This window comes from Crotalus tigris, unplaced genomic scaffold, assembly GCF_016545835.1.
Source record: "Crotalus tigris isolate CLP2741 ecotype Arizona unplaced genomic scaffold, ASM1654583v1 scf7180000017600.4437325, whole genome shotgun sequence".
NCBI classification, from domain to species: domain Eukaryota; kingdom Metazoa; phylum Chordata; class Lepidosauria; order Squamata; family Viperidae; genus Crotalus; species Crotalus tigris.
The window spans coordinates 1,925,558-1,949,359 of record NW_024096504.1 but is presented as its reverse complement, the minus strand read 5'-3'; the positions used below and the strand labels follow the sequence as shown (position 1 = coordinate 1,949,359).

Genomic DNA, 23,802 nt, shown 5'->3' with positions numbered 1-23,802 from the left:
AGCGATTGGCTTAATTTAACAAATAAAGATGTTCTTTCTATTGAAGAGTGGGATTTATTGCATGGTTGGCATGCATATTTGATTTTTAATAAAAAAGTAGATCGGGCTTTTAAATCACATATTTTAAGTAATCCTTTTCTTCAAGTTTGGAAGAAGTATTATTATAGGTTAAATTATAAAATACCTATTTGGGGGATTCCCAGACATGTAATTGAGGGAGTCTCTAAGGGGATGATTTTCGATAAAATTTCATATAAGGAGTTATTAATTTGGTCAGGTAATGATTGGCAGCTAAAATCTTTAGACGTATTAAGACAAAAAAATATTTTATACTCATGGTTTCAATACATACAAATTGTGGATAGGTGGACAGTAGTTAAGAAAGTTGGAATAACATTAGGAGATGAAAACTTGATTATTCAGATTAAAGATCAGAATCATGCTCATATTAAAAGAATCTATGATGAGTTAATAAAATTGGATTCGGAAACAGAGTTAGTAAAAGATTGCATGATTAAATGGGCTCAGAATATCCAGGAACCGATTTTACTGGATCAATGGGAGAATATTTGGATTAGAAATGTTAGATTTCCACAGGCCCAAAATTTGAGGGAAAATTTTTACAAAATGTTTTATAGGTGGCATTTGGATCCCAAAAAATTGTCTTGTATGTATCCTAACTTACAGCCCAAATGTTGAAGGTGTGGTAGTACTGATGCAACTTACTTTCATGTTTGGTGGACCTGTAAGAAGGTTAAAGCTTTTTGGGATAATGATTTGGTGGAACATTCAAAAGATTTTTAAAAAGAAGATAAAGTTTATTCCTCAATTATTTTTATTGGGTATTTTTATGGATTTAGACGTTAATGAAACTATTTTAATGTTGAATCTAATAACTGCAGCAAGGTTACTTGTAGGTTTATATTGGAAGAAGGATTCGCTGCCTACTTTAGAAGAATGGATACTTAAGGTTTCTACTTTAGCGGAAATGGCAAAGATTTCTGCTTATTTAAAGGACCATACACAAGAAAAATTTATTATAGTGTGGAGAAGGTGGATAGATTATATTCAGAATAAATATGGAACTTTAAAGTTTCATTTATTTTATGATTAATTTTTTCTTGATGTAATAATTATTATTTATAGAATTTTATAATATTTGATTTATAGTAGATTTGTTTATATTATTATTTTTAAAGTTTAGAGGGAGTTAAGGGTTAAGTATGAATTTGATTATTGTATAATTTTTTTGTTTTAAAAGTTATAGTTTGTGTTTGTTTTGTTTACAATAACCCTGTATTTTGCTCCGAGAAGTGGGGGGGTAGGGTGGGAGGGGATGGGTGGGATTAAGTAGGTTAGATATATAGAAATATTAATGTATAAAATAGAGTTATTCAGAGGGAGGTGCCGCTCGGGTATTTCCCCTGAACTGTATCCGAAGAGGGATGAGAGGGGAGGAGGAAGGGATGGAAGGAAGTTGGATGGGAGGAAGGGATGAGGGGAGAGAGGAGATGAGAGGAGAGAGGGAGTAGGGAAGGAAGGTTGAGAGGGTGGACGCAGTTGGGGGGAGATAGACGAGCGACACCTAAGGTCTTATTTTAAAGGTATTTTTCTTTTTTATTCTTTTTATATAATGTATTGAAAGTATTAAATGTATTGAAAATTGAAATAAAAATTTTTACAAAAAAAAAAAAAGAATAGCATTCAGCCCATACTAAAATGGTTCTAATTGTATAGTAATTGTGCTCTGGTTTTAACTACAAGGAGGTTAATTGCAGGACTAAACTGCACTCCTCTGCAAATAATAAGTTTGAACAGCTGATGAAGATCTCTATGGAATACACAATCCATGTGGGTATTTCTGCTTTCTGAAACTTGAAAAACTGTCTGTAAATATTTAAAGATTTTAACCTGTTCAATGAACTGTCCTCCCAATGAAAATTCCAGCTTCACTATTTTGGACTTTTGGAGAAAGTCTTTGATCTTAGGATAATTTATTATTGATTCTTTCATTGTACAATAATGAGTAAGTGATGTCAAGGCTCTTTTAAAGCCAATGGGAGTCAATGACATAATTACTGCTTCATCAGCATATAATAATAGATTGATAGGTCTGTCGGCTAATTTAGGCAGATGAAAGGCAGAGTTACTTAAATGAGTTCTGCATGTGTTTGCTTGAGGTGTGGCAATTATGAGTTATTTCCCAACATGTCACTTTTGTTTAACTTAGGATGCCCTATTCTGCCTTCATAAAACAAATTGGACCTGAGCAAAATGTAGCAATTTCACATGGAGCTGCTCATTGTCTACTCACTCCTCTCTCTGTAGAAGAACAGTGACAGTAGAAGCCCAACTAGAAAAATACACAGCAGGATCTCAGTGCTATAGCAAAAGAATGATGGGTTTGCCTACAATTTCAGCATGGAAGTGAGCAGCTTTATATGGTGGTTACCAGGGTGAAAGTAGAGGAGTGCAGGCTGACTGCAAATGCCTGCTATGACCAGAAGAGTCAAGTGACTAATGTCTTAGCCCAGACATGTCAAACACAAGGCCCAGGGACCAGATGCGGCCCGCAAAGTGGTTTCATGTGGCCCACGAAGCCATCCTAGAAACAGTGAGGAAATGGCCCCCGCTGCCTTGGCCCTGGTCCAGGCCAGCCGGGAGTCAATGTACAATTTTGTGGTGGCCATCTATGCTGAAACGCATTCAATCTTAGTTCCACAAGACCATCTGAAAACAGCAAAGAACCAGCCCCTGCCGCATCAGCCCCGTCCCCTGGGTGCACGCTGTCACCTTTGTGAGGAATGAAGAAATGCACCATCACCTGGAAGTGGCCAGCAAATGGCCCTTGCCTACTTCACATATCCGGCTTGATGGGGTCCGGGGGAGGGGTTTCGGTAGGCAGCGGGGCGCTCTCATAATACCAAGAGTTTGAGCCGGGTGGCGCGAAACTTATAAGAAGTGCAATGCTGCCTAGCCCCCAGCCTGCCCAGTTTCAGCAGGCAGCAAGGTGCAAAGCTGGCGAGCTTCACAATGCCTGGCTCAACCTCTTGGCACTGTGAGGAGAGTGCCGCACTGCCTGCCGAAACCAGGCAGGCTGGGGGCTGGGCAGGATTGCACAGGTAATGTTAACTCTCAAGCTGCTCATGGCATCCCCTTACCCAGAGCCCACCAAGCCACATATGTGAAGTAGGTGAGGGCCATGTGATGGCCACTTCCAGGCAATGGTGCATTTCTTCATTCCTCACGAAGGGTAACACTTCCCCAGCTGCATTTCTTGCCTATTTTTCTCCCTCCCTCATCTCAAATATTTTCCCACCACTCTGTACTTAGAAAGGAAAGAAGGAGAGGGAGGGTCTGAGGGAAGTCCTGCCTTAGTCCTACCCTGCTGCCTTTTTACCATCCCCTTGCCCCCTCCTCCTGGCCTATCCTGGGGGTCCCATCCTATTGCTAAGGAAGCTTTGCATATAAAGCTGGGTCTCCTCCCATGGAGAGGGAATGGGCCTCCCTCTGACTTTGCCTTCATACCCATTGTTAAATCCTTCATTCGCATGTGAATGATGAAGACACATGGTAACTGTTAACTACTCTTTATTCTCTTTCTCCAACAACCAAGCAAAAGCACAAAGGCATGCAGGACACAACACCCATCTTGAGCAACCTGGCTAAGGAGAGCAAGTACAGCAGCAGCAGCCTTGAGGAAGAGGTAAGTGCAGCTGGGCGCCCACTTGGGGAAGTGGGGCTGGGCTTGGTGCCACAGGTGCTCGAGGGCCTCTGCTGCCCAGGGCTGGGCATTTGACTTCTCCAGGCAGCCTACACTACCATCCAACCCCCCTGCATGGCCTGAGAGGAATGGTGAGGCTCCTCCAGTGGACCATGCCTTGGCACTTGCCCTGGTCCCACCCCCTTCAGCCACAGATCTGTCCCACTCCTGCCCAGGCTCCCACAAGTACCCTTGATATGAACGATGTAGAGCTGGCCATGCCCACCCAATAGGCCACACCCACTCCATCCATGCCCACCCAGTAGGCCACATCCACCCTGGCCACACCCATCTGGCCCCCCGAGGGCAACAACTATGCTGATGTGGCCCTCAATGAAATTGAATTTGACACCCTTAGCCTCTCATGAGGCTGTTGTACTAGCCAAGAGCCTTTGCTACCAAAATGCTAATCTTGACATTACTGTTTCATGCTAGAAATGGGCCATCAAGGTTTCCCATTAGGGCCTGTAGCCTACTGAGAAAATATTTGATCTGCAAAGTTAGTTGGGCACTCAGCTTCCCAGTGAAGTAGAATGCTTTTCTTGCAAACTTGAAGAATGACGTTTCCCCTTGGTTCTGCCTGGGCATGGCTGTAGGGCTAGGTATCCTGACCACAGTTCAAGCTTCTTACATCTTGTTCCTTGTTGCTTTGCTCTGGGGAACCAGAACCATTTTTTTTTTCAGCCTGCTTATTGTTTTTGTTGATATTGCTGCCATTTACTGTAAGGACATGGCAGAGAAGTTGAGTCCACATTTCTCTTTAAAGGGGAACATAGGACAAACAATAATAGAGTTGGAAGGGCCCTTGGAGGTCTTCTAGTCTAAAGAAAATTAATTTATCATTATAACTGGTCCTATAACTACAACATTTCTCTATTACTGACTAAAGTAGAGAATATTTTTTGGGGAATTGTGTTTTAAAAGGCAACTATAAAGTATTTTTATGAAATAAGAAAATGAAGGTTGCATTGAGATACAGATATTTATGAAACTTATTGTGGGATGCCAACAGATTTTCAGCAGGAATATTATTTGGAATTCTGCAAACTTTTCTTATTTTGTAGGATGCAATCTGGGTCGGTCACCAGGACCAGAGATTTCATCTTCTGAGCTTTCATACTTGTGCTGGAGCCTATCACCAGGGAGCTTCTCTCTAGCAGAGCGTGTGCTGTTCTGTGTGTGGTATTTGTATGGTGTCTGTTGTATATTTTTCTATTTCATTTGCAATCTGAAATAATCCAATTTCACAAATTCTATATAAAACAATTTAACTTAGTTGTATAAATTGATTTCCAGCTTTGGATTATGGATTTAAATACATTGATACAAATTGGTGAAGAAGTTTGAAATCTCCCTGACAAAGTGTTTGCTAATAAATAGCAATGATGATGATCAACTGATCTTCCTGATACCCCTTTATCTGTCATGTTGGCCATTTATTAGCTTTTTTATCCAGGGCCTCTTCTTCCAACTCAGCTCTAGGAAAAGAAAAAAAGATGCTTTGGATTTTCTTGCTTAAAACATAGGACTTCACAAACCTTGTCCCACAGGAGTAGTTGTGTAACCACGCAAATTTGCATAATGTAATAGAAATCTCCTTATAAAACTAATAAAACCCAACCACTATGTAACAAGAAGGAAAAGGGAAAACAATGGAGGATACAATCATGCACAGGCATTTGAAATAACTCGATAGTCACACTAGCTAAACTGGTTGTTTATTATTTCCTGGAATAATTTCTTGGATTTGAGCAGATGTTCACTGCAGAGAGAAGGGTTGGAGAGAATTCATCTGGGTCTTCTAAATTTTATAAAAGATGAGATATAAGTGAAAAGCCTCCCTCACTAGGGACACTTTGCTTTGCTCAGTCAAGAATAATGTTTTATCTCTGACATTTAGGGTTTAGACAGAAAATTGAAAAGTGTGCATATGTAGTCATCAAGCTACCCCCTTTCAGGGTAAGAAGCAATATGGAAAACTCAAAAACAGAATGTGACAGAATGGGAGACCTCCCAGAAAGAATGGAATGATCTGCCAGACATACCAACTGTACTCTTGGGTGATAGCCAGAATCTGGAAAAGAATCATATTTGCACTCTTAAGGAGATGGAGAATAGAATTGAAATAGACTAAGAGGCTGCCAGGAAGTTGGTGATAGAGAAGTTGGAGAGAAAAAAACAAAATAATAGGGTTGACAAAAAAGTTGGAATTAGATAGTCTGGGTATGCTTAAAAAGGTGCAAATTCCAACGTGATTCAAAATTACTAATGATGAATTGACATAGGAAACTCTATTCAAGGAGCGTGGCATTGCCTATCTTGCACAGATAACTCAGAGGATAAAGAGGAACTGAAAAAAAGATCCAAATTTTGCTAACTATGAGTCGGCTAAGTTTTATTTAGACCTCTTGATTAACTCTTTGAGGAATCTAGTAGCAGCTACATTTTAGGATTGGCACACTATCATTTAGCAACTTCTGCTAGTTACTCTTGCTAGAAGAGAAATAGTTAATCTTGAAATGATAAGAGAAATTAAACCATGAAGAAATGGGCTATAATTCCTCTTATTTGAAGGTAGTCATGAGGAGAGAGGCAATGTGGGTTGGAGATGCTGGGCATAATATATCTCTTTATAAGTGAAGTGGGCACAGCAGCACATGCATTTTCTGCATTGCATGAGAAAAGCACATCTTCTTTCCCCTATCCTTACCACTTTCTACAGAGGGACAATCGAGAGCATCCTGTCATACAGCATCACAGTCTGGTTTGGAAGCATCACTGCTTCAGACAGGAAGGCAGTGCAGAGAGTGATGAGGATGGCTGAAAAGATCATTAGCAGTTCCCTCCCTTCCATCCAGGACATGGCACATAAGCATTGCTTGAGCAGGGTCTGCAAGATTGTCTGGGACACTAAGGTTCTACATTTAGGCAAGAAAAAAACAAATGCACAGGTATAGTATAGGACAGTGGTGGTGAACCTTTTAGAGACCGAGTGCCCAAACTGCAACCCAAACCCCATTTATTTATCGTCAGGTGCTGGATGGGCATGGCCCACTGGGTGGGTGTGGCCCACTGGGTAGGCATGGCCTCCTGGGTGGCCATGGCTAGCATGGGCATGGCCTACTGGGTGCACATGGCCAGCATGATGTCACTCGTGTCAGGGGCACTTGTGTGGGGCTGGTCAGAACTAAGGTGGATCTGAGGGTCTGCGGCAGAGAGGGGTGGGACCAGGGCGAGCACCGGGGCATGGTCCACTGGAGGAGCCTCACTAAGCCTCAGGCCATGCAGGGGGGCCCTGGATGGTAGCACAGACTGCCTGGAGTCCTGGGCAGCAGAGATCAAGCACCCAGCCCGACCCTTGAGCTCCCACGGAACCAGGACCCCGCAGCCTTGCCTACCCTAGCCGCACTTCCCTGAGGGGGTGCCCAGCTGCGTTTACCTCCTCCTCAAGGTTACTGTTTCTATGCTCGCTTTCTTGGCCAGGTTGTTCATGGTGGGTGCAGGAGGGCAAAGTGCATGGGTCAGAGGGAGGCCCATTCCCTCTCCATGTGAGGAGACCTGGCTTTGTAACCAAAGCATCCTCAGCAATAGGATAGGAGACCATCAGGGATGGCAATAGGGCAACAGGGCTGCTGATGGCCAAGCACTAAGGCAATACTTCCCTCAGACCCTCCCTCCTTCCTTCCTTCCTCCCTCCCTCCCCTCCTTCCCTGCCTCCCTCCTTTTCATTCCCATCTCCTTCCTTCTTTCCTTCCATTTCTTTCTTCCTGTTTCCTTCCCCTCCTTCCTTCCTTCCCTCCCTCCCTCCATTCCCAGGAAGGGACGAGGGGAGGGGGAGAGTTTAGCAGCACTTCTCTCAAAGAGTAAGAAAGTTGGAAGAGACCTTTGAGGTCTTTAGTCCAAGCCCCTGCTCAAGCAGGGACATATACCATTCCAGACAATGGAATATCCAATCTCTACTTAAAAGCCTCCAGTGATGGAGCATCCACAACTTCTGAAGGCAAGCCTTTTCACTGGTTAGTTGTTTTCACAAGTCTTTAGTTCTAGGCTGGTTTCCTCTTGATTAGTTAATCTATTATTGCCTTCTGATGCTTTGGAAAATAGGTTGACCCCTTCTTCTCTGTGGCAGCCATCAAATATTAGAACATTGCTATCATGACTTCCGGTTTGTGCTCACGGTACTGGCAGACGTGCAGAGCGATATCTCTCTCCGCCGTCCAGTTTTCTCCCACCGGGGGACCCTGAAAAGGGTCAGAAGTCACCCTGGAGAGGTGACGAGCGTGAAGAGGACCTCCGACTGATCGCGGAAGGACAGCAGCCCTCCTGTTTGATCCGGAGCAGCTCTTCGAACTGACGGGGAAAAGATCGGCCATTAACATGGCCCATCACTAAACTGAGGCCAAAATTACTATGAAGCACTTTGAAAGCACCGCAGAGGAATTGGGTGAGATCTTACCTTCTTTGTATCCCAAGTATTTTCCTGCAAAAAGCCTTTTGAAATTTCTTCCCCTTGTGAGGAGAGAGGGAAGGGAACATCTTCCTCCCACCCTCTAAAATGGCAGCGTCTGACTACTTGGGAAAATAAAGCCTTGAAAATAACAACTAAGTATTTGGATTTGCATCTTTTTGATATTTGGGGACCCAAAAAGTTCCTACTTTCAGGGGGATCTGTTACCTTATCTACTTGTAAAAAAGATGAAAGGATAAAAACCCAGCAGGTCCTGAAAAAGACTATAAATGCTATCGGGGACATCTTGTGGTGAGGTTTGGTACAGCAAGTGAATATTCTTGACCAAGAGACCTACTTACAGCGTATACCTCTGCTTGGTATTATCTAAGAGAGATAAAAAGCTGAGAGAACAGCTGGGTGGTGAAACTGGCTTTTAGGAACTGTGGAGGTGAACTCTTGTTAAAAAAATAGCATCCACTAAAGGACCATTCATAACTATCTCAGAAATGGAGGAGAACCAGCAACAAATTTCGGCTAATTACAAACTTATACTTGAAAAAAAATCTTGAAGCTACTGAGATAATTAAATCTAGACTGAAAGACAAAGGTGCCAGCTTAGACCTACAAAATGAAACCCTGATCCCAACTAAAGAACTTACAATTCCAAAAACTACAGAAGTGGAAGAAATTAATACCATGACAGATAACTTTAAAGAACAAGTACAACATACTGAAAATTTTGACAACCAAACCCTGATTGCAACTAAAGAATTTACAACCAAAAAGCAACAGAAGTGGAAGAAAGTAATACCAAGACAGAGGGTGTTAAAGATCAACAAGTACAGCACACTGAAAACCTAGACAACAAAACACCAACCATAAAATTGGATATGACGTTTTACTTAAATCAGAAGAAACCTGAGGAAGAAGACCAGACTGAATTGAAGATAAATACACTCGAACAAATATGGAGACCTGAGCCACCAGGGCAACAATTTAACAATTATAAATGGGCCAATTCCTCTGGAAAATTAATAACCAGATAGTCTCCTTTGATTCAAATAACATGTGCAAGAATGAATTTAAAGGCATTGATATGGAAGCCTGGTTGGCATAAAAAGGCATTGGTATGGAAGCCTGATGATTTAAAGGCATTGGTATGGAAGCCTGGTTGGCATAAAAAGAAAGCTAGAGTTAGATTTAAAAAATGGAGTCTTCTGATTTATGACAGAAGATCCTAACGTCTCAACTAATGGGCTAAATGGAGATTTTGAGATGAAGGGAAATGTGATTATAGATTTAAATATTGTTGGAAAATGATAAAAAAATAAGGGATTAATTGGCTTAATATTTAGGATTTAGATCCACAAGGGAAATGAAAATTAATTATTGGAAATAGCTTCGAATTATTGTTTAGCCCAGATAATACAGATGATGGACTTGAGACAATAAAGGACACTCTGTTAGTAAGTGGTGATGCACTAGGATGAGAAATAGAAAATGTTTATGAAATAAATTAAGAATATATTTAAGTAAATAATATGTGTATCTTAGATATTATAACTTTTATGTAGTAAAATAAAGGAAATTTGGGTTACTCAGAACTTAAATACTATGGATGTTAAAGGTTAAATTGGAATACCGTAATTAAAAATTAGGTAAAACTTAAAAATAGGATATGGATATGTATAAGCAAAAAATATATTGATAAATGTCTCAGCTGAGTTTGTTATAATTAGAAATTTTCTTGTTTAAATATGATATAGCAAATGTTAAGGGAAATAGAGAAGGAAATTTTTTTAACAAGTTTTATTAGTTTTTTAGTTTTTAATCGAGGTGCTTGGGAAACAACATGGTGATGGGGTAATCAATCATCCAAAAACAAAGTCGTACTTATATGGCTCAGGTTAATTCTTTAAAGATTCCCTCTCTATTTCCCTCAATTAATATAACATATTCAAATTAATATATTTCTAAATAAAATTCAATTAATCAAAAAAATATCAATAACATTTCACCTATATAAGTCCAAATTCTGTTTTTAAGCTTTACTAACTTACAGTTACCATAATCCAATTTAGCCTTAAATAAACATATTATTTATACTTCAGGTATCCCTAAATTCCCTTGTTTCATAACATAATAGTTATGTCTAAAATAAACATATTATTCCAACAGTTACATTCTTACATTTCCCAAATATATTCTATTTCTTATTCTAATAACTCATTTATTAATGCCATGTCTTCCTTTATCACAATCCATTTTCTTGTTCTCTTTCCATTGCAGTGATTATCATACCTAAAATATTACTTCCAAAAATACATTCTTACTCTATTTCAGATATATATTCTATAAATCAATCCATATCGCTAAAAAACTTTTTTGACCCATTAAGTAAAATTTAAATCCAATCAAAGTAATTATCATACCTAAAACAAACATATTGTTCCAAAAGATACCTTCTTATTATTTTTCACATATATGTTCTATTTCTTATCCTAATAACTCTTTATATAAAACCTTTTCCTTATTACAATTCCAAACTATAATCTAGTCAATATATTATGGTTCCAGCTAATGAAACATTTCAAAGAACTTCCAGACATTGATTTTCCTAAAAGTCATTTATTGTTACAAAATGTCAGCACAGGCATAACGAAGGTATGCCAAGATCTAAATTCTCTTCCCCTGAGCAATGTTCCCTCCCTAAATTAGCTGTCATATATCACGTTATCCAATTAGTGTGAAGGTCAAAGGTTTCCTTCCTCTCTCTTTCCAGGGCTTTTCCCTCCACCCTCTTCTGCTCTTCATTAACTTTAAAAATACCAGACAGTTCTGCATATTGTCAAAGCAAGAATATACAGTATTTGCAGCATTGACACAATAATTCATCTCAGTATTAAATCAGTCAAAATCTCTAAAAGCCTTTTTAATCCATTAAGTAAAATTTTAAGTCTCATTTTTGAATCTAACTCTGGCTTTCTTTTTGTGCTAGACAGATTTCCATAAAAGAGCCTCTGTATCATCAAATCTCAGTGTTTGATTAGGAATGTTTATCAACAATTCAGTCTGGTTGTACTTCTCCTTCTTCCAGTATCGTGTGAGTAGTATAATCAGTTTTGTTCAATGTTATGGTCAATAGTTGGTTCTCCACATTATCACAGTTTTCAATACCTCATGTTTGCAAATCATTTCCTGTTGCTTTTGGGATTACAAGTGTTTTGATTAAAGTCATTCTTTGGTCATCAAAGTTCTCAATGAGTTGTACATAGGATTGTGTAGTGTCCTCTTCTGTGTTGACTTGTTCCTCTTCTGTTGTTTTTTTTTACTTATGGAGTAGACAATTGGAGTCTGGAAATCAGTTTGAAGTTTTGGGGCAAGGGCTTTTATTCTGAAATTCATTTGCTCAATAGCTTCAAAAAAAATTTCCAGTATAAGTTTATAGTTAAGTTGTGGGTGAGGTTCCTCCATCTCATTAAATTGTGTGTGTTGTTGCATACAGGCCTCTTTAAAGTTGATCTGTTCGTCCTCTATTATTCCTTGGCCTATAAGTTGATCAGTTAAAATTTGAGGTTCAATTTGTAGTTCTGGAATATCATCTTTGGTATTCATCCTAGAGTTCATTTGCTCCGTAACCTCCAAAATGTTTTCCAATATAAGTTTATAGTTAAGCTGTGGGTAAAATTACTCCATTTCGGTGGTGGAATAATCTTTTAGTCTTTTAGTGGAGGCTATGTTTACTAACAGTCAGCCAATATCCACCTCCACAGTTTCTAGTAGGCAATTTCATCACCTAGCTGTTTCAAATCCTTTATCTTTTCCCTTTTATAATAATTTGAAGGTCAAACCTAGCCTCAAAATCAAAGAGGAAATACAATTGCAGTGTCATCTTTCGCCACAAGATGTCCCCAGTAGGCTGTAAAATCTTTTTTCCAGATTCCAATACAGTTTATCCAGTTAGGAAAGTAAAAGAAAAACAATATTCTCCAGCTTAATAAGTAGATAGAGTAAATAAAGAGTAGAGTAATAAAGTTCTATAATAGGATTTTTTTCAGGACCCCAGAGTATCCAAGAATAAAAATAGTCAGTAAAAATTAATTATTTTTTCTTTGTTACAAGAGCTCTTTTTCCCCAGGAAATAGACGCTGCTCTCTCAAAGCAGAGAAATAATTCCAAAAATTTTTCACAGGGAGATAGATAGGGTAAAGAGAGGGAAGGAAGGGTCTCACCTGGATCTTCCACAGTAGTTCTTTATGCTTAGATGTTCTTCTGACTTTCGGCTGGGGTGGCTAAATGATCGGCCATATTAATAGCTGATCTTTTCTCCGTCGGCCCTAAGGAGCTGCCTCAGACCATGGAAGGAGCTGCCCCCCTTCCATGGTTGACAAGAGTCCTCCTCATTGGTAGTCGCCCCTTCAGGGTGACTATTGACCCTGTTAAGGATCTACCGGCGAAGGGAAACCGGCCAGTGAAGAGACAACTCTCTGCAGATGACTGCCAGCACAGCAATCCGGAACCCTAGAGAAGGAATTTTTGATGATGTAACCTGACATATGTACTAAAGATTTTGTTATTGAATTATTGATTACCCAATCACCATGCTGCTTTCTAAATACTTAAATGTAAAACTGGAAAACTAATAAAATTTGTTATTAAAAAAAGAACATTGCTATCATGTCACCACCCCTAGTCCTTTTCACTAAGCTAGACACACCCAATTCCCACAAATATTTGTCATATGTTTTAGCCTCCAGCCCCCTAATCAACTATGTTTACCATCCATTTAGAACAGATGGTCCCCCTGGTTTGGTTTATAGAACAGTGGCCATGAGCAGAGCCTTCTCAGAGACAGCACCCCAATTATAGAACTTGCTTCCAAGGAAAATATGAACAGTGCATCCCTCACCCGTTTAGAGGCAACTCCAAACACTGTTCGGCCAGGCACATATAGAACAACATCACATTTTATGGTCAAACAGCACTAAGTAAATTACTACTAATTTTTTTTTTCTTAAAATACACACTTTTAATATTGTTTTAAGCAGTGCTGGTGATGCTTTACAATAGCTCTATTTGAGAGTTTTTTTGTAAACCACCTTGGATTTCTCAGAAACATTTTATTTTGAATTAGATGTTGATTTAATAAATTAGGCAGAAGAAACAAATGTTTAAATACATCTAAATCCCACAGACGTACTGTGTCCTAGGTGCATACTGCAGAAAAAATAAGGCATTCATAGCCACAGGATTATGGGAACTGTGGTCCATGACACCCAAAAGACATTAGTTTGGGTAAGGCTGAATTAAATTATAAAAGAGCAGATGAGAGGAAGTAGAAGCAAGAAACACTTTCCAAGTCTCTGACAAAATAATTGGGGGGGGGAGTTGACTCTTAACTTCCCATTCAATCCAAAGAGTTCTATGATTTTAGGGAGAGGAGGTGACAAGAATAGAGTACAAAGGGAATCGATGCGGAGGAAGCAAGATGGCGTCCATGAGCCGCTTGGACGTTCTGCCTAGAGTGACATGTCCAAACCACCCAGATTCTACTTTAGTAGAAGATTATAGAGCTGGAGACATGATTTGTCCAGAATGTGGACTCGTCATAGGGGACAGGTGCGGCCAGCTTTGATGAATTTGGGAATTCAAAGTATCAAAATCATCGCACCATGAGCAGTTTTGACCGTGCAATGATGAACGCCTTCAAGGAAATCGCTAGCATGGCTGACAGGATCAACCTGCCCCGCAATATAGTAGATCAAACAAATAATTTATTTAAGCAAGTGTATGAGCAGAAGAGCCTGAAGGGGAGAAGTAACGATGCCATTGCATCAGCTTGTCTTTACATTGCTTGCAGACAAGAGGGAGTTCCTAGGACATTTAAAGAAATATGTGCTGTTTCCAGAATTTCCAAAAAAGAAATAGGCCGGTGTTTCAAACTCATCTTGAAAACTTTAGAAACAAGTGTGGATTTGATCACTACTGGAGATTTCATGTCCAGATTTTGTTCAAACTTGGGTCTCCCTAAGCAAGTCCAGATGGCCGCAACACACATTGCGCGTAAAGCTGTGGAATTAGATTTAGTTCCTGGAAGGAGTCCTATCTCGGTGGCAGCTGCTGCTATTTATATGGCTTCACAAGCCTCGGCTGAAAAGAGAACACAGAAAGAAATTGGAGACATTGCCAGTGTAGCTGATGTTACAATAAGACAGTCATATAGGCTGACTTATCCACGTGCTCCAGACCTTTTCCCAGCAGATTTCAGATTTGACACACCAGTGGACAAACTGCCCCAGCTGTGAAACTTCAAAGACCCTGCAAAATAATTTTTGACTTAGAAAAGCACTAAGCATATAAAAGCAGTCCAGTCAAGCCTTCAGTTGCAGGACTGGTGAAAAGAGATAGAAAAGCTGATCGGATGAAGTGGAGCACACATTCCAGATGTAAACAAAATAATTTTGTGGCATTTTTATGTATATATTAGTGAATGTAAATATTTAACAACCATTGCAGCAAATTTAATTTTTTATTCTGTGTATTTAGGTTTCTTTCATAGAGATCTGGTAAAACGTATTTTGAAAAATATTTCAAATCAGAATAAACTGTTTTCCAAAAACAGTACTAACCTACAAGTTTTACTGTATGTAACTTTGTTCTAAATAAATATCCAAGTGGAAAATGTAATCTTTAACATTTGTTCAGTTTTCCTAATTAGATGCTGTACATGGATTTTACATTGTTTCTAGATAACTCTTAGTTAATTATAATGGGAAGTTTTAATTCAGAGAAAATATAGTTCGTACGATAATAAAAATACTTGCAGAAAATTTTCTATTCACCTTAGGAAAAGATTAACAATGTCAAGTTTACACTCTGATTCATTCTATTTAAAGTCCCATAAATCAAGAGCATGTCTCTTCATTACCTTGTGTGGCTACTTGAAAAAAGAATTCATATTACATTCCTAGTCTCTGTCAGAAGAGGGAGATTTTTCTGTTGCTGAATTTGGAATAGAAATGGGACAATCAACCGTTTCTCTTTTCACACAGCCAGGACCAATTTTTCAGTCAGTGATGATGATAGTCTAGTTAAAAACAAGTGAATTGTAAAAAAGGTAAAATATTTGGGGGTTTATATAACTGCTTCTAATGCAAAACTTTATAAAAATAATTATGAAGTGTTATGGCTTAAAATGCAGAAGGATTTGAATGATTGGAAGAAATTGTAATTATCTTTATTAGGGAGAATTGCTGCAGTGAAAATGAATCTTTTGCCTAAATTTCTTTTTTTGTTTCAAATGATACCTATTTTAAAGAATGAGGCAAACTTAAAAGAGTGGCAGAGGGGGATTAATAGATTCATTTGGGCTGGGAAAAAACCAAGAGTCAAACTTAAAATTATTCAAGATGTTCGAGAGAGAGGTGGACTCAAGATGCCGAATTTAAAATTGTATTATGATGCGGTGGTTTTGACTTTGATTAGTGATTGGGTTAACTTAACAAATCTAGACATACTCTCTTTGGAAGGATGGGATTTATTATTTGGATGGCATGCGTATTTAATTTATAATAAAAAGGTGGATAGGGCCTTTAAAGCCCATGTTTTAAGAACTGCTTTATTGCGTGTCTGGAAGAAATATTATAGGGTAAATTCTAGAATACCACTGTGGGGAATTCCTGGGCACGCTATAGAAGGGATAAGGAAAGGGGTGAAAATGGATAGGATTTCTTATAAGCAATTGACTAAATGGGAAGGGAATAAGTGGCAATTAAAATCGATGGAGGATTTATTGCAAGAAAACATTACTTATTCTTGGTTTCAGTATAGGAAGTTATTAGAAAGATGGAGTATAGATCAAAAAACGGGTTTTATTGTGGAAGATGTCAATTTGGTGAAACAAATTAGAGATCAAAATCGAGCCCATATAAAAAGAGTTTATAATGTCTTGGTGGAATTGGACTCAGAAATAGAATTAGTTAAGGATTGTATGGTTAAGTGGGCTCAAAATTTTGAAGAGCCGATTCTATTAGATACATGGGAGATAATTTGGGTTAGGAATGTTAAGTTTACCCAAGCTCAAAATTTACGAGAAAATTTTTATAAAATGTTTTATAGATGGCACCTTGATCCACAAAAGATGTCTCATATGTACTCTAATTTACAGCCCAAATGTTGGAGATGTGGTTGTATGGATGCAACTTATTATCATATTTGGTGGTCTTGTAGAAATATAAAGGCTTTTTGGATTAAGATTTGGTGGAATATTCAAAAAAAATTTTAATAGGATAAAATTTACACCACAATTATTTTTGTTAGGTATTATTGAAGATTGTGATAGCAAAGAGATTATTTTAATGTTGAATTTTATTACGGCAGCAAGGTTATTGATTGGGCAATATTGGAGAAAAGACTCCTTGCCTACCTTAGAGGAATGGTTTTTTAAAGTTTCTTATTTATCAGAAATGGCCAAAATATCGGCTTATCTGAAAGACCATTCACAAGAGAGATATAACTCTGTATGGAAAAGATGGGTAAATTTTGTTCAGAACAAATATGGGATTAGAAAGTATTATTTAGCTTTTGAATAACTTATTGTATAAAGTTGTTATGTTTAGATTTGTTGATTTTATTGTAATGGAGTTAAAGGACTTTAAAAGCTTTTTAGGATTTAAGTATAAATGTTTGATGTTCATTTAATTTCTTATGTTCTTTTTTGTTGTTTTTAGCTCTGTATTCAGCTCTGGGAAGGGGGGGAGGGTTAATGGGAGGGGGGAGGGAGAGAGGTGGGGAGGGGTTTTATTGTAAAATGTTTATAAAAATTTCAATTAAAAAAAAATAGAGTACAAAGCCAATCTGCGAGTTTGCTCTCTCGGCTGCCTGCACACCACCTCCCCGACGCAGCACATGGCTCCAAGCCATCTCCCCAGAAGTCCTTTGCAGATAATTCCATATATTTCTTTCAGGCCTCTTACTTTTCTGAGAATTTCAATGAGACTAAACTGACCCCCCCAAATGGCCTCACTTTCTCACTGGCCGTCTGCAAACTGCCTGGCATCTAGTCTTGTCATCTTGCTTCTCTTTGCTGCCAGTGGCCATGGCTTTCCCACACAAGGGTGGGGAAAGAGAAGTGTTCACAGGCTGTGATGCAGGCAGTGGGCCATGGAGGTGCTGGTGGCGGAGGCAGCGCTGATCTAAAGTTCGTGTCAGCCATCCAGAATGTGGTCAGTTTTAGATCCTCAGGGCCACCCTGGAGGGGGATCGAAAGAAGAGGCCCAGCACACCCACCACCTGGTCAGTGGGATGAAAGGCAGGGAGATGGGAGAGCACAGAGGCACAAGCCGAGCGTCGCCCTCTCCACCACATAGTAGGGCTGGAGAGGGGGACGCAGAATTCACACTGGGTGAAGAAACCCAGCATGGAACTGCTGGCGGATCCCCTTTTTGTAAGTTTGCTTACTCAGAACACTTTCCTTTCCCCACACTTTTGATTCCCTGCTGGCTCGATCTCTCTCTCTCTCTCTCTCTCTCTCTCTCTCTCTCTCTCTCTCTCTCCCCCTCACACACAAAACTCCCCCTGCTTTCTCCCCCTTCTCACTCTTTTCCTCCAGCTGCACTTGAATGGAATAGGAGGAGGTTAAAAAAAAAGAGAAGGGGGGAAGAAAGGGGGAGGCGGAGAGGGTGAATGGGAGCGGGCCAATGCTTGGCTTGTGCTACTGTATCTCCTTTCATCCCACAGGTCGAGCATGCCCTGGGGTGCTAGGCTTATTGAACGCCAAGTCCTAAGTGAGGAAAGGTGCGGTGCAGCAGAACCGGAGGAGGAGAGGCCCAGCAAAGTGGGGAATAGCCGGGTGTGATGGGTGAAGCTGGGAGGGGTGCAGCGGGTGAGGCAAATGAGCTGCAGCTGTTGCTGTAAACCACCAGCCCCAGAGCACTCACCATTTTCTGTGTGTGCACCCAGCCGGGTTGGGGTGCGCCAGGGCTGAGGCAGCAGGGGCCGGTCCCTTGCCATATCTAGGACAGCATCTGGGGCCAAATTTGGGCCCTTGGCCTGGCATCTGCTGCTTTGGTGGCTCTATAGGCAGAGCTGCAAAATTCTCTGTCAGAGAACTTCACAGTTCTGCCTACAAAGCCACCAAAGCTGCAGGTGAAGCGCTGGAGGCTTGGGGAGGGGCTGGCCTGGCATGGGAAAGGCATGTGCCCCACCCTTCTGCCACCATCCAGGGTAGGTTTGCTGCACCCACACCCGCCAAGATGCCTTTGCCACCCCCAAGCATTTTTTTTACTAACCTGCCTTTCAGTTGCATTCTGTTTCTCCATTCGTGTTTGTGGGACTATCGGTAAAAAAAATTTTCCATCAGACTTTCTAATTTCTTGAGATCTTGTGAGAAGTTAGAAGTCTCATGGAACTTTTTTTTTATCGATAGTCCCATAAACACGTGAGAAGCGAATAGAGCTGAAAGGCAGGTTAGTAAAAAAAAAACACTTGGGGGAGGCAAGGGCGTCTGGGCAGAAGTGGGGGTGGTATCCTTACCCTGCGTGGCTTCAGCAGGTGTCTGGCAGGGGGAGGGAAGCAACAGGCCCCGCCCCACCCGTCACATGGAGCGCCCTGCTCCTGCCGCTTTTCCCACCCCCACACAGCACCTTTTTTCCAGCTTTGACGCGTCACTTCCTCCGCTGCTGTGTGGGACTGAAAATAAAGTTCAATCAAGCAATTCCAATTTTGTGAGATCTTTTTTTCCCATGAGAAGTTGAAATTGATTGATTGAACTTTTTTTTTTTTTTGCACATGGCAGCAGAGGCCTAGGACTGGGGTGACAGCGCGCGTGCCCACAGAGAGGGTTCTGCGTGCCATGTGCCATAGGTTCACCACCACAGGTATAGGAGGTATCTTGCTCAATAGTAGTAACTGTGAAAGGGATCTCAGAGTCCTAGTGGACAATCACTTAAATATGAGCCAGCAGTGTGCTGCAGCTGCCAAAAACGCCAACACAGTGCTAGGCTGCTTTCCCAGCTATTTTTTTTTAATGTATTGGCCATGTAGTGCTCTGTCTTCCCATGCCTCTATTCTGTTCTTCATTTGGTCTTTCTTGTAGGCCAGTTTGGTCTCTCTAGTAGTCAGTAAGCCTTCCTGATATACTAATTTCAGTGCATCTTCATCATTGTTCTTCAGATATTCTTCCAAAGCCATTTTTTCTTCTTCAACCATCTGATGTACTTGTAGCATTCCACGCCCACCTATTTGCCTTGGTAGATAAAGTCTATCAATGTCACTGCGTGGATGAAGGGCATGATTCATTGTCATTATTTTTCTGGTCTGCCTATCCATTGCTTTTAGTTCTGCTTGAGTCCAGTCCACTATTCCAGCTGTGTACCTAATGACTGGGATTGCCCAGGTGTTGATTGCCTTTATGGTATTTCCTCCATTGAGTTTGGACTTTAAGATCTTCTTCACTCTCTTGATGTATTCACCTCTAATCTTTTTCTTGACTTCAGTGTGCTTGATGTTGTCAGCTTGAAGGATATCCAAGTATTTGTAGTAATCTTCCTCATCCAGACTCTTAATGTTATTTCCGTGGGGCATCTTGATTCCTTCAGTTTTCACTATTTTTCCTTGTTTGATAGTAAGTGTGGCACATTTGTCAAAGTCAAACTCTATAACAATATCTTGGCTATATATACGGACAGTGTTGAGCAGCGATTCTATTTCAGATGATGTTTTTCCATACAGCTTCAGATCATCCATGTAAAGGAGGTGGGATAGTCTAGCAGATGTTTTTGATGTTTGATAGCCATGTCCTGAGTTATTCAGTATTGTTGACAGAGGAAACAGTGCAATAACAAATAGTAATGGTGATAATGAATCTCCTTGAAATATTCCTCTCTTGATATTAACCTCTCCCAGCCTCTCACCATTGATCTGCAACTGTGTCTTCCATTGTGCCATCGATCTTTGCACAAATTTTCTGATGTTTCTACTGACTCCTGTTATTTCTAGGCACTTTGATTATCCAATCATGTGGCAGAGAGTCAAATGCCTTTTTGTAGTCAATCCATGCCACATTCAGGTTGGTCTTCCTTCTCTTGCAGTTTTCCAAGATCATTTTGTCTATTAGGAGTTGATCTTTTGTTCCTCTGCTATTGGGGCGGTTTCCTTTCTGCTCAGGTGGAAAGAGATTGTTTTCAACTAGATGCTGTTGTACTGCATCAGCTACCACACCAGTTAGTAATTTGAAAGTTGTTGGTAAGCAGGTAATTGGCCTGTAGTTGCCTGGTGTTGCCCTTTTTGCTGGATTTTTCATTATTAGGTAGATTTTCCCAGTTGTGCCTGAGGTGCCAGAGTCAGGAGAGGCCTCTCTGCTTGTCCCCCTTACAGAGGACCTCCTTTTGGAAGACAGTTGCAGAATTGAACCTGCTTCCTAGCTGGGTTGCCAGTTCTTGCGTGTTCTGTGGGTTCTGTGGATACCCCCAGTTATCCTCCCTGTCTGGAGTGACTATATGGAATATGTGGATGCCTCCTGGGTGACTCCCTGGCTGGAGTACATCTTGATGTGTAGAGTAGTTCTCTGCCCCATGAATTCTTGTTTGGAGCCCTTGCAGAATCTCAGGACGGAGGATCAACGATCTCTTCAGCTGCCGGCACTGGCTGCTGACATTGGTCCTCAAAATGCATTCTGTAACCTTCCTCCCCCCCCCCAGTGCAGAACCAGGAGTAGAAGGGTGCAAATCCAGCCGCACACACAGCTGATCTATGTGCTGCTGCAGAACGCAGCCGTCGTCCAGTGACATCTCATAGGACAGAGGCCCGGAGACATTGCAGATGATAGCAGGTACCCACGGGTGACCAGGCCCGTAATTCCTGGTCCAAACAGGAGCACCCACTTGCAGACACCTTGGTGGCCGTGGATGCAACCCTTGAGATGCCACCCGGTCAGGGTGCAGCCTGTCCAGCTTAGTGATGAGCCGGTGGCCCCAACGAAGTTCAGCCAGGTTCTTTCCAGTAGGAGTGTAAGGTGTGGTGCAGTGTGCAAGAAGAAAGTCTGCTAACCTGTGATGCCAATCCCCATAAGTCAGTCGCTTGAGTGTGTCCTTGGTGGTGCGCACCATACGCTCAGCCATCCCGTTGGTGAAAGGATGAAATGGAGCTGAAGTTGCATGGCGGATCAGGTTAGCCTGAAGAAAAGCCTGGAACTCAGAAGAAGTGAATTGAGGACCGTTATCAGAAACCAGCACATATGGGAGGCCATGAGTGGCAAAAATACCTTGCAGCACCTGGATCGTCTTGGCAGTAGTGGTGGAGGTCACAGGAACAAACTCTAGCCACCTGGAATGGCTATCAACAACAACCAGGAAGAATTGCCCCTAAAAGGGCCCAGCTTAATCTATATGAACCCTAGACCAAGGGTTGTGGGTTTCCTCCCATCTATGAAGTCAGGCCTGAGGCATTTCAGGCCGAGACCGTTGGCACACATGGCACCCATGCACCTGGGCCTTTATGTACTTATCCAGACCCGGCCACCATAAATGGCTGCGCGCAAGCGCCTTCATCCTGACTATCCCAGGGTGTCCCTCATGCAGAGAGACTAAGATTCTATGCCTTAGTGAGGCTGGGATCACTACCCTACTGCCCCATAACACACATCCCTTGAATATAGATAATTCATGTCACTTCTTCCAGAACCCCTGGAACTCTGTGCCAGGGCATGTGTCAGGCCACCCTGACACTACCCACGTTAACACGCATGCAAGTGTGTGATCAGTAGCAGTTTCAGCAGCCACATCCCTAGCATTGAGGGGAGACTCAGGCAACTCTTGAATGGACAAAATATTTACAGCAGGAACGGGAGCAAGCTCCAATATTGGCAGAGGCAATCTCCTCAGGCCATCAGCATGGCCCATTTCCTTTCCGGGTTTGTGATGCAGCGTGTAGTCATATGCAGACAAAAAAATGGACCATCTCAACATACGGGGGGGAAAGGATCTGAGGGGTCTGTTTGGTCATGGTGAAGTATAGACCATGAAGTGGCGGCCATATGTGAAATCATGAAATTTCCTAATACCAGCCACAATGGCCAGAGTTTCCCTGTCAATCTGAGCGTAATTACGCTCAGCAAAAGACAGTGTTCTGGAATAATAAGCCACAGGGACCTGTGACCATCAGCCATCAGATGGCTAAGTACTGCCCCAACTCCGTATGGAGAAGCATCGCAGGCAATGCAAACAGGCAGCTGCTCATTGAAGTGAGCCAGTACAGTATTGGAAGTAAGCAAGGCTTTAACCTCATTGAAACTTTTTCGTGGACCTGTTTGTCTAAGAGCCTATGCAAGGGTTCAGCTATTGCAGCTTTATTTGGTAGAAAAGCATGATAGAAATTCAAAAGGCCCAAAAAGGTTTGTAACTCACCCTTAGATTTAGGGCTTGAGGCCTGCTGGATGGCTTTTAATTTTTCTTCTGAAGGATGAATGCCTTGAGCATCTATCTGGAATCCCAAAAAATCAGTTGAATTCACTCCAATCTTGCACTTGTCCTTCTTTAACTTAAGGCCTGCTTTTCTAAAACGAAGCAAGACAGCCCTTAATCTTTCTGCCAATGACTGAGATGATTCCCCAGCGATGAGGACATCATCAAAATATGGACAGACTCCAGGAATACCCCTTAATGTGTTTTTCATTTGGAATATGCCAGGGGCTACATACCCCAAACTGCAGTCTCTTAACTTTAAATGCTCCTCTATGGGTCACAATTGTCTGAGCTTCAGCAGCAGCCTCATCAACAGGCAACTCTTGATAGGCCTGTGCCAGGTCAAGTTTCACAAAAATCCCCCCCCCCCTTTAGGGAAGCCAGGATGTGACTCACTACTGGTACTGGATAAGCATGTTGCTGTAGAGCCTTGTTTAGTGTGCATTTGTAATTGCACAGATACGTATGTCCCCATTAGCCTTGAGAGGTGTTACCATTGGGGTTTCCCATGGACTAGAATCAACAGGTTCTAAAATACCCTGTTGGAGCAATTTATCTAATTCAGCATCAATTTTGCCTTTGAGGGCGAAGGGTACCCTCCTAGGCTTGACCCTAATGGGTACTATGGAAATATCTAAACGCAATGAAACTGGAGGCCCCTTGTAGGAACCAAGCTCAGAGCTAAACACATCTGCAAACTCTTGGCAGACTTCTGAAAGGCTGGATGTTTGCAAATGGTGCAGCCCCGTGACTTGGATTCCCAGAGCCTCAAACCAATCGAGTCCAATGAGACTCGTACGTTCACCCCCAACAACTAACACATCTAATGGACCCTCAAAATTCTTGTACTGTACCCTAAGGGTGACCTCCCCCTTAATGCACACCTTAGAATTCTGAAAGTCTGTAAGTATCACATTGGATGGCCTGAGTTTAACTCAGAAGCTATAGCTGCTACAAATCTTCCTGAATGTGTTGAGGGAAATTATGGAAAGAGCAGACCCAGTGTCCAATTCCATGAATAATGGAACCCCCTGTAACCTTACTTTAAGAGACAGTTTCTTTTTTAGGGGTTTGTGTGTGCCTGTCCTTAAGACACTTCTACATGTTGCGCAGAAACCCACCCTATTTTG

The 23,802-nt window shown here is 41.3% G+C and overlaps 1 pseudogene; it reads left to right on the top strand.

Annotated features, from left to right (window-relative positions):
* Nucleotides 1–13,683: 13,683 nt before the first annotated feature.
* LOC120319013 lies at nt 13,684–14,671 on the top strand (annotated as a pseudogene).
* Nucleotides 14,672–23,802: the final 9,131 nt, after the last annotated feature.